This window comes from Bos javanicus, chromosome 14 (assembly GCF_032452875.1).
Source record: "Bos javanicus breed banteng chromosome 14, ARS-OSU_banteng_1.0, whole genome shotgun sequence".
NCBI lineage: Eukaryota > Metazoa > Chordata > Mammalia > Artiodactyla > Bovidae > Bos > Bos javanicus.
The window spans coordinates 23,976,234-23,987,815 of record NC_083881.1 but is presented as its reverse complement, the minus strand read 5'-3'; the positions used below and the strand labels follow the sequence as shown (position 1 = coordinate 23,987,815).

Sequence of the window (11,582 nt, the reverse complement as noted above, 5' to 3'; positions counted from 1 at the left end):
CTGAGCGACTAACACACACTTTCACGCAGGCAGAAAGCTATTCATAAATAGAATACATTCAAATGCTTTCAAGTTAAAAGTGCCATCAGCCTTTTAGGCTTGCCCTCCAGTCTCGTGCCTGAGCATATCTTAGCTGTTTGGAAATTATTGACAGCTACCTTTCAGAACAAGTGTTTTGACTTCAAGAGGCATACAAAGAACAAAGAACTTGACATCAAAATGCCACATTGCAAAATGAAGTCAAGTGTGGGGAAGAGAAATCTAATTTTGATTTAGATTATTGAATATACAAAAAAGTACAGCCCTAATTATCTACTCCTCTCCTAAGGAGCAAACTTTTTTTTCTTTTTTGGGGGGATGGTTTAAAAACATGAAACACTTCATGAATTTGGGAGTCATACTGCTGCAAAGGCCATGCTAATCTCTGTATCATTCCAATTTTAGTATATATGTTGCAATTTTTTTTTCATTTTTTTTTTTTTTTTTTTTTGGCAACATCCTGCAGTATACAGGATCTTAGTTCCCTGACCATGGATCAAACCAGCAACCCCTGCACTGGAAATTTGGAGTCTTCCCTTCTCCAAGGGATCTTCCCAACTCAGGGATCGAACCTAAGTCTCCTGCACTGCAAGTGGATTCCTTACTGTCTGATCACCAAATGAGGCAGCTCTCTCCTCTCTCCCATGTATTTGTTTATTTTATCATTTCTCTCTTTAAAAAAAAAATGTATTTATTTACTGTTTAGCGGTGAGGGGGCTTATTTGCGATTTGAGGGATCTTCATCATGACATGTGGACTCTAAGCTGAGGCATGCATGTGGGATTTAGTTCCCTGACCAGGCATCAAACCCAGGCCCTCTTTAACTGGGAGCATGGAGTCTTACTGACTGGAACACCAGAGAAATCCCTTCAGTTTGGATCGTGTACATTTGTTTCAGATGTTGGGCCCTATGTGAACTTAGTTTAAGGGGCCTAAGATTCAACCCCAAACTCTGAATGGAGCACAGAGTGCCCTGAAGTGTGCGTGGGAGCCCCAGGGGGCCTGATGATGCATTAGTGGGAGGGGGCTTAGTCACAGCCTCTCTCCAGCCTCGTGCCACCAGCCCACACAGCCAGTGTGTTTGCTACATGTGGGGCTGCCAGGGCTCTGTGCCTCAGGGAATGCTCCCAGCTCTTCTGTTTCCTAAGCACTCCTTTCCTGCCCTGTGTCCTAAGTCACTTCTGTTGCTGCTGCTGCTAAATCGCTTCAGTTGTGTCTGACTCTGTGCGACCCCACAGACGGCAGCCTACCAGGGTCCACCGTCCCTGGGATTCTCCAGGCAAGAACACTGGAGTGGGTTGCCATTTCCTTCTCCAATACATGAAAGTGAAAAGTGAAAGGGAAGTCGCTCAGTCGTGTCCGACTCTAGCGACCCCATGGACTGCAGCCTACAAGGCTCCTCCATCCATGGGATTTTCCAGGCAAAAGTACTGGAGTGGGGTGCCATTAAGTCCCTTCAGTTGTGTGCAACTCTTTGACTCCACAAACTGTAGCCCCCTCAGGCTCCTCTGTCCATGGGATTCTCCAGACAAGAATGCTGGAGTGGGTTGCCACGCCCTCCTCCAGAGGATCTTTGCGGCCCAGGGATCAAACTTGTGTCTTTTATGTCTCCTACATTGTCAGGCAGGTTCTTTACCACCGAGTCACCTGGGAAACCTTCCTTTCCTGAACATATACGTAATAAAGCACCAACTCCTTGTTGTCCTTTTTATTGAGAAATGAAGCACTGTATCCTTAGGCTTTATTCCAGACATAACAGGGAATACGACAAACACAGTCCAAGCAAGTCCAGAAGTATATTTGTTTAGAAAAAAAAAACACACTAGTTTTTCCAAATAATGGCTGATGGGTTCAATTACATATTGGAAAAAGTTCAAATGAGTTTTTTTTTTTTTTTTTAAATAATTGAAAGGACATAGATTTGTTTGTACTTCAGGGCTTTTGTTTTTTCATCTAAGAGGTTTTCATTTTATAACTTGAACTTTAGAAATGTAGAATGTTGCCACATTCTAGAAGATTATATTTAGTGCTAACAGTAAGAGGCATTCATTAGGCCCTCAAAGCTTGCTCTGTAAATGTCTATTATGTGAGTCAGAACACACTGTTTCATGGGCAGAAAGAGTAAGATTACGTGGGGAATGACTGTGTTTAGGAAGTGGAATTAAGCTGAGCAAAAGACCTTTCATTTTCCTATGGAAGTTTCTGCTAAGAATCTCCAAGGGCCTTACACATCTGAGCAGCTGCAATGAAGAAATGGATTAAAGTGCAGGCTCCCCTGTGCCTCCCTCTGCAGGGGAGGGGGGCCCCCTATAGAAACCGGGCTCCCTGTCTTTTTCCTCATCTACTCTCTCATCTCCAAACCCACAACCTCTTGTAGAACTGAGATGAGAGTGAAGACTACCTTGGAGTGGGAGGGCTTTGGTCTGAATTCTACCCACACTGTACGATAGTAGAGCCTGGGAAGACACTTAAACATTCGAAAGCCTGAGTCGCTGTCTGTACCAGGGGGATAACAGCACCCCTCTGATAGGAGCTTCGGGCTGTTCCTGGATGTCCATAAAGAAGTATCTTGGAGGAATCCCCTAGAAGTCCAGTGGTGAGGACTCTGCAGTCTCATTGCTGTGGCCAGGGCTCAATCCCTGGTCAGGGAACGAAGATCCTGCATGCCACTCAGAGCAGCCAAAATGTAAATAAATAAAATGAAAAGAATATGGTCTCTAGACAAAAAAAGAAGAAAAATATTCTTGGGCATCTGTATATACTGCAAAGAAAGAGTGCTCATAGGGTCAGTTCAGTCAACAAGCTCACTGCTCATTAGCACTGTTTACAGATTCACAGTCTCCACTCAAGAATTTTGTGCATCAAAGGGGAATCTTTTCTGCTATGTGAAAGCTTATTTCCTCTTGTGAAATCTTCCATGTTGATGAAAATGAACTTTACAGAAGAGGACTATAAAACTAAGAGCGTGGGGCTGTCAGTGGGAATGAACCATACCTGCTAGAGAGCTTGTCACCTCAACTTCTGTGTTAGGTGAATAATTCAAATTTCTGCAAAGTTATTTCTGGTGATGAGTTAAATTCTGCCTCCCAGAAATCGGCAAAGACCTTCTCAGGAGCAAATCAGAAGAAATCTCCTTGCTCTGTTGTGTTGTTGTTGTTGTTTAATCGCCTAGTCACGTCCAACTCTTTTGTGACCCCCATGGACTGTAGCCTGCTAGGCTCCTCTGCCCATGGGATTCTCCAGGCAAGAATACTGGAGTGGGTTGTCATGTCCTTCTCCAGGGGATCTTTCTGGCTGAAGGATCGAACCTTCATCCCCTACATTGGCTGGTGGATCTTTTACCGCTAAGCCACCAGGAAAGCCCTTGCTCCACTGTGTAACTGACTTCAAAATATTTACAGGTCACTTTCATATATATTATAATAATCTTCACACTCCCTATGACTTCAGAGCTTCATTTCCTGAAGTTTGCTCCACTTTCCTTTCCATCAGCTTTATCTGATATTCTAAGATGCACAGAGAGAAGAAATTTCAGTGGTCCTAGCCCAGGAAACTACCACCTCAGCGTAAGGGTGTAATAAGAGTTCTCAAGGAATCACCAACACAAGCCCTGGGAACACTCGAGACCTTCCAGAAAATACTCTCAGGTCTGTAACTCCATGATCTGTAAATAAACCTGATCATCAAGGCTTCTTTTGTATAATTATATCGATATGTATTATGCCTATGGCCATCTACCTTCACTGTTGCCAGGAAAAGCCAATTCCGACTTCATGTTGGAACTGTTTCTTTGACTTGCTTTCCATTGCTTTTGTTATTATAATCATACAAAATGGCCTGCCTCAGAGAATCCTGCCCCTCTGACAGATTGTTGAACTAAGTTAGTGCCTTCATCCTGAACTCTGTCCACCTGTGGAAACAGGAAAGAGGAAATTGACACATTCCCTTCCTGATGTGTCTGCAAATATTGGAGGTATTTGGAAGATTAATGGCCTTTTTACTTTGTTTCTTAGGTCTTCCCTGGTGGCTCAGATGGTAAAGAATTCACCGCAATGCAGAGAACCCAGGGTCGGTCTGAGTCAGGAAGATCCCCTGGAGAAGAGGATGGCTACCTATTCTGATATTCTCGACTGGAGAATTCCATGGACAGAGGAGCTTGGCGGGCTACAGTGCATAGGGTCTCAAAGAACTGGGCATGACTTAGCGACTAAGCACAAGCACATAAAATCTAGTGTACATCTCACTCTATCTTTTACTTTGTTTCCTCACCTTCTGCATCTCTGATCTATAAAAGAACTTGGCATCCAGACCCCAGAAGATGGTTATTCTGAGACACTAGTATGCTATCTCCTCGGTCAGCCTGCTCTCCAAATAAAGTCGTATTCCTTGCCTTATCACCATTTTAACAGCATTTAACAATCCCTGGAAAATGTCATAAATAAAAAGCTCACTAGCAGTATCAGTATTTCTCTACATTCACTACTTCTCACATGATATGCAAGGATTTTTCACACCCATCAATCCTCTAATTCTCTATGAACACTAACTGGATGACCTATAGTTTGATTATGATCCCTCTGGCTACCCTATGCCACAGGGTAAGGGCTCAGTCCTGTTAGGTAGTTAGAATAGGAAAAAGGAGTCCAGAATGGCAGTGGCTAAAAGACAAGGAAGGGAAAACCCCATGAAAATAGAACAAGGGAAAGTCCGAGGACTGGAGTGACGACCTCAGGTAGAACAAACAGCACTCCTGGCTAGCCCAATTTACATTGGACAGGTCCAGCGAGGAGGAGAAAAAACATGTAAAAAGAGGAGCCAAAGGGCCAGGGGTCTCTCTCACTCTCTTCTCTTTGTGTCATTTGGGTTACATGCCCTCATGCCCCGAGGATGTATTTTCCTTTATTTTCTAAATAAAACTGAGCTGAAACACAGGAGCTGTAACACTGATCTGTCCGAGAGCTGGGACACGGTCTGTCCAAGGGTGCTTTGCTTCAAATTGTTATTGTGACAAGACAGAACTGAGGAAATTACACACTTCCAAGACAAAAGGGTCTTTTTTTTTTTTGCAGATTCCATTATGATAACATGATTGATTGACTAAATCATTGGCCAATGGGAATTGAACTCAACCTCAGCTCCTCTCCCCTTCTCAGAGGCTGGAAGGGGAGAGGGATTAGGGTTCAAAACTCTGCCCCTTTAAAGGGGAACCTAAGGGGCTTTGGGAAGTTTATTAACAATGAACCCAACTGTGATTGAAGGGGCTTGCCATGGGTGACGGAAGATGCTTTGTCACCTTTCTTGCCCCATTACAGAGCTACTTTGAAATCCAGGGATGAAAACCAAATATCAACATGAAAGATGCCCCTATCTCTGTCACCCTTAGGAAATTACAATGGTTTTTAGGATCTCTGGCCAGGAGGTGGGAGTGAAGACTGAGAAATGAATTATTTCCTGCCACATCAGTAAACAAAGAATGTCACAGTCATCAGCAATTGCAGCCACCACGGAAGGTGAGCCGTAGGCCCTGAGGGGACTCAGGAAGGAAGGAACACCTGAGATCTAGCAGCCATCAGACTTCAGCCACTCCCCCCAGGGAAGCTCAGGATGTGAAAACATCTCATTCCAGATAGCTGGGATGCATACCAAAGGAATGATTTCAGTATGCCCAGACTCTTGTATCTTCCCATGCACAGAAAAGCCCTAAATTCCTTAACTCGACACCTGGTTTTCTTTAATTAACAATAATCTTTTGATGTTCAGACTACGTGCTCTTTGTGGAAAAACTTCTATATAACCTGGCTCCTCCCCTCACCTCTTCAGAGCAATTCTCTTGAGATGCTGCCTTCTGGGCTTGAAGTTCTAAAAATTCCTGCTAACTAAAATGTAATTCTCAACTTTCAGGTTGTGAATAATTTTTTAAGTGGACAAGATTGAAGTACAAAAAAAAAAAAGATTGACGTACATATTTCTCACTATTTCATATCACATGCATCTAATGTATAGGTACTGTTTGAAAGATAGTAATAAAGGACACGTATATCCACCCAAAAGTTAATAAACGAAACAGTGCCAGTACTTGGACTTTTTTCAGTATTGCTTCATAATTTATTTCCCAATTTTTTGTCAAAGGTAATTGCTGTCCTAAATTTTGTTTATCATTAACTTTCTTTTCTTTACATTTTTACCACATATGTATATGTATATATGCATCACAGACAATAGACATGAATTTTTCAAATTCATATAAAAAGGTTCTTAACACCTTATGTGTTTCTATTTGAGTTACTCTTTTCTCCTCAACATAATATCTTTAGATGCATCACATGGATGTTCAGGGCTACATAGGATTCATTATCGTATTCAATTTTTTATATTAATTTAACTTTTTCCTTGCATCCAGTTATTTGCTATGATACATCATGCTAGAACCATTCTTCCATATGTGTTCTATGGTTTTTTGAGTGGTCATGCATGGATATGAGAGTTGGACTGTGAAGAAAGCTGAGCACCGAAGAATTGATGCTTTTGAACTGTGGTGTTGGAGAAGACTCTTGAGAGTCCCTTGGACTGCAAGGAAATACAACCAGTCCATTCTGAAGGAGATCAGCCCTGAGTTTTCTTTGGAAGGAATGATGCTAAAGCTGAAACTCCAATACTTTGGCCACCACATGTGAAGAGTTGACTTATTGGAAAAGACTCTGATGCTGGGAGGGATTGGGGGCAGGAAGAGAAGGGGACAACAGAGGATGAGATGGGTGGATGGCATCACCGACTCGATGGACGTGAGTCTGAGTGAACTCTGGGAGTTGGTGATGGACGGGGATGCCTGGCGTGCTGCAATTCATGGGGTCACAAAGAGTTGGACATGACTGAGCAACTGAACTGAACTGAACTGAGACAAGTGCAAAAGTTTCTCTAAGGAAAGTGAGCAAGGGGTGGAGTGGCTGGTTATTTTATGTTTTCATGTTCACATTTATTAAGTCATTTCACAAGGCTTTCCAAAATGATTGTATCAATTTACACTTTGAGAGCAGAGCTTAAAAGTTTCTATTCCCCTAAAATCTCGCCAGACTTCCGTGCTTTAAATTCATGCCATGTGGCCAATGTGAAATGGTATTTCAGGGTGGTTTTAATTTGGTTACTAATGAGACTGAGCCTTTGTTGATGGGTCTTTTGTGTTTCCTCTTCTGGGAAATGCCCATTAATGTGCTTTTCTAAGTTTTCAGTTGGATTGTTTATTGTTTTCCTATTAATTTTGGGAGTTCATGCATTCTCGATATTGATCTTCTGACAATTTTAAGTCTTAAAAATACCCTTTTATCCACTTTGCAGATTCTTGCAGTGTGGCATTCTCATTACAGTGTAGTTTTTAATAAACAGATATTAATTAGCAGATACTTGAGTTTACAAATATATTCCCTGTGATGTACATTGCCCTCATTAGAAGAAAAACTCCAAGATCTGGGTTGTAAAGTTCAATTCCATCACTTAGTCATGTCCAACTATTTATGACCCCATGGACTTTAGCATGCCAGGCTTGCCTGTCCATCACCAACTCCCGGAGTTCACTCAAACTCATGTCCATTGAGTCAGTTATGCCATCCAACCATTTCAACCTCTGTTGACCCCTTCTCCTCTGGGCTTCAATCTTTCCCAGCATCGGGGTCTTTCCAAATGAGTCAGTTCTTCCCATCAAGTGGCCAAAGTATTGGAGTTTCAGCTTCAACATCAGTCATTCCAATGAATATTCAGGACTGGTCTCCTTTAGGATGGACTGGTTTGATCTTGCAGTCCAAGGGACTCTCAAGAGTCTTCTCCAACACCACAGTTCAAAAGCATCAATTCTTCGGTACTCAGTTTTCCTTATGGTCCAACTCTCACATCCATACATGACTACTGGAAAAACCATAGCTTTGACTAGACAGACCTATGTTGGCAAAGTAATGTCTCTGCTTTTTAATATGCTGTCTAGGTTGGTCATAACTTTCCTTCCAAGGAGCAAGTGTCTTTTAATTTTATGGCTACAGTCACCATCTGCAGTGATTTCAGAGCCCAAAAAGGTAAAGTCTGTCACTGTTTCCACTGTTTCCCCATCTATTTGCCATGAAGTGATGGGACCAGATGCCATGATCTTCGTTTTCTGAATGTTGAGCTTTAAGCCAAATTTTCCACTCTCCTCTTTCATTTTCGTCAAGAGGTTCTTTAGTTCCTCTTCACTTTCTGCCATAAGGGTGGTATCATCTGCATATCTGAGGTTATTGCTATTTCTCCCAGCAATCTTGATTCCAGTTTGTGCTTCATCCAGTCCAGCATTTCACATGATGTATTCTGCATATAATTTAAATAAGCAGGGTGACAATATATAGCCTTGACATACTCCTTTCCAAATTTGGAACCAGTCTGTTGCTCCATGTCCAGTTCTAACTGTTGCTTCCTGACCTGCATACAGATTTCTCAGGAGGAAGGTAAGGTGGTCTGGTATTCCAATCTCTTTAAGAATTTTCCACAGTTTGTTGTGATCCACACAGTCAAAGGTTTTGGTATAGTCAATAAAGCAGAAGTAGATGTTTTTCTGGAACTCTCTTTCTTTTTTGATGATCCAACGGATGTTGGCAATTTGATCTCTGGTTCCTCTGCCTTTTCTAAAACCAGCTTGAACATCTGGAAGTTCACAGTTCATGTACTGTTGAAGCCTGGCTTGGAGATTTTTGAGCATTGCTTTGCTAGCATGTGAGATGAGTGCAATTGTAGGGTAGTTTGAACATTCTTTGACATTTCCTTTCTTTGGGATTGGAATGAAAACTGACCTTTTCCAGTCCTTTGGCCACTGCTGAGCTTTCAAAGTTTGATGGCATATTGAATGCAGCACTTTCACAGCATCATCTGTAGGGTTTGAAATAACTTAACTGGAATTCCATCATTTTCACTAGCTTTGTTCATAGTGATGCTTCCTAAGGCCCACTTGACTTCACATTCCAGGATGTCGGGCTCTAGATAAGTGATCACATAATCGTGATTATCTGGGTCATGAAGATCTTTGTTTTGTACAGTTCTTCTGTGTATTCTTACGACCTCTTCTTAATATCTTCTGCTTCTGTTAGGTCCATACCATTTCTGTCCTTTATTGTGCCCATCTTTGCATGAAATGTTCCCTTGGGATCTCTCATTTTCTTGAAGAGATCTCTAGTCTTTCCCATTCTATTGTTTTCCTCTGTTTCTTTGCATTGATCACTGAGGAAGGCTTTCTTATGTCTCCTTGCTATTCTTTGGAACCCTGCATTCAAATGGGCATAGCTTTCCTTTTCTCCTTTGCCTTTCACTTCTCTTCTTTTCACAGCTATTTGTGAGGCCTCCTTAGACAACCATTTTGCCTTTTTTTATTTCTCTTGCCTGGGGATGGTCTTGATCCCTGCCTCCTGTATAGTATCACAAACCTCTGTCCATAGTTTTTCAGTCACTCTCTCCATCAGATGTAATTCCTTAAATCTACTTGTCACTTCCACTGTATAGTCATAAGGGATTTGATTTAGGTCGTACCTGAATGGCCTAGTGGTTTCCCCTACTTTCTTCAATTTAAGTCTGAATTTGGTAATAAGGAGTTCATGATCTGAGCCACAGTCAGCTCCCGGTCTTGTTTTTGCTGACTGTAGAGAGCATCTCCATCTTTGGCTGCAAAGAATATAATCAATCTGATTTCAGTGTTGACCATCTGGTGATGTCCATGTGTAGCATCTTCTCTTGTGTTGTTGGAAGAAGGTGTTTGCTATGACTAGTGTGTTCTCTAGGCAAAACTCTATTAGCCTTTGCCCTGCTTCATTCTGTACTCCAAGGCTAAGTTTGCCTGTTACTCCATGTATCTCTTGACTTCCTACTTTTGCATTCCAGTCCCCTATAATGAAAAGGATATCTTTTGGGGGTATTAGTTCTAGAAGATCTTGTAAATCTTCATAGAACTGTTCAACTTCAGCTTCTTCAGCATTACTGGTCTGGACATAAACTTGGATTACTGTGATATTGAATGGTTTGCGTTGGAAATAAACAGAGATCGTTCTGTCATTTTTGAGATTGCATCCAAGTACTGCATTTCAGATTCTTTTCTTTACTACGATGGCTACTCCATTTCTTTGAAGGGATTCTTGCCCACAGTAGTAAATATAATGGTCATCTGAGTTAAATTCACCCATTCCAGTCCATTTTAGTTCACTGATTTCTAAAACGTCAATGTTCACTATTGCCGTCTCCTGTTTGACCACTTCCAATCTGCCTGGATTCATGGACCTAACATTTCAGGTTCTTATGCAGTATTGCTCTTTACAGCATTGAACTTTACTTCCATCACCAGTCACATCCACTACTTGGTGTTATTTTTACTTTGGCTCCATCTCTTCATTCTTTCTGGAGTTATTTCTCCACTGATCTCCAGTAGCATATTGGGTTATAAAGAGATTCTCTGAAGTTTTCTCTCACTAAATAACTCTGCCTCAGTACTACTTAATGAACATATTTCCTTTCTTAACTGAATTGTAACACCAGCTCTGTAGATATCAAAGTTCAACATATGTGCACGTCTGTTTCTGGATTTTCTATTCTGTTCTGTTGAGTTTATATGTCAATGCACCAACATCACACTTACTTGATTACCAGTTATTGATTTCTAGAAAGCCAAATTTCTTTCTACCCCAGCTACCATCTTCTAATTCCTATTAAGGATTATGTTGACTCTTTGGGGTCCTTGCTTTTCCATATAAACAAAATCAACTTATCAAGTTCCATGAAAAATCCTACTGGAATTATGCTTGGAAATTTCATTGATTCAGTTTATCAGTTTGGGGAGAATTAACATCTTTCAATATTGAGTTTTCCCATCAGTGACAAGGAAATGTCCTCAAACATAAATGCCCAGTGCTTCAGTGGTTAAGAACCTGCCTGCCAATGCAGGAGATGCAGGAGACATGATATGATCCCTGGTCAGGAAGATTCCCTGGAGGAGTAAATAGCAACCTGCTCCAGTATTCTTGCTTGGAGAAGCCCATAGACAGAGGAGCCTGGTGGGCTATGGTCCATGGGATTGCAAAGAGTCAAATACGACTGAAGTGACTTAGCATGCACCACAATCTTTTTAACTGCTCACAAACCTTTTGTTTAATTATCATTTTAAAAGTTGTATGTTAAAGTCAAAGCTATGTTTTTTCCAGTAGTCATGTTGGGACATGAGAGTTGAACCATAAAGAAGGCCAAGCAACAAAGAATTAATGCTTTTGAATTGTGGCACTGGAGACTTAAACATAAAAAAAATTTATTTACTTGACTGCACAAGATCTTAGTTGTAGTACATGGGCTCTTTAGTTGCAGCATGCAGGATCTAGTTCCCTAACCGGGAATTGAACCTAGGCCCCTTTCATTAGGAGCTTGGAGTCTTAGCTATTGGACCACAAGGGAAGTCTCTTAACTTTTTATTTTACATTGAAGGCTAGCTGATTAACAATGTAGTGATAGTTTCTGGTTACTGTGCTTGATTTTATGAAATAAGTTAGGATAAGCTT

General features: G+C 41.4%; 1 non-coding gene across 1 annotated transcript; it reads right to left on the bottom strand.

Annotated features, from left to right (window-relative positions):
- Positions 1-364: 364 nt before the first annotated feature.
- LOC133260862 (U6 spliceosomal RNA) lies at positions 365-470 on the bottom strand. The gene has a single exon (XR_009741002.1). It is a non-coding gene; the product is annotated as a U6 spliceosomal RNA (small nuclear RNA).
- Between the last annotated feature and the right edge of the window lie 11,112 nt (positions 471-11,582).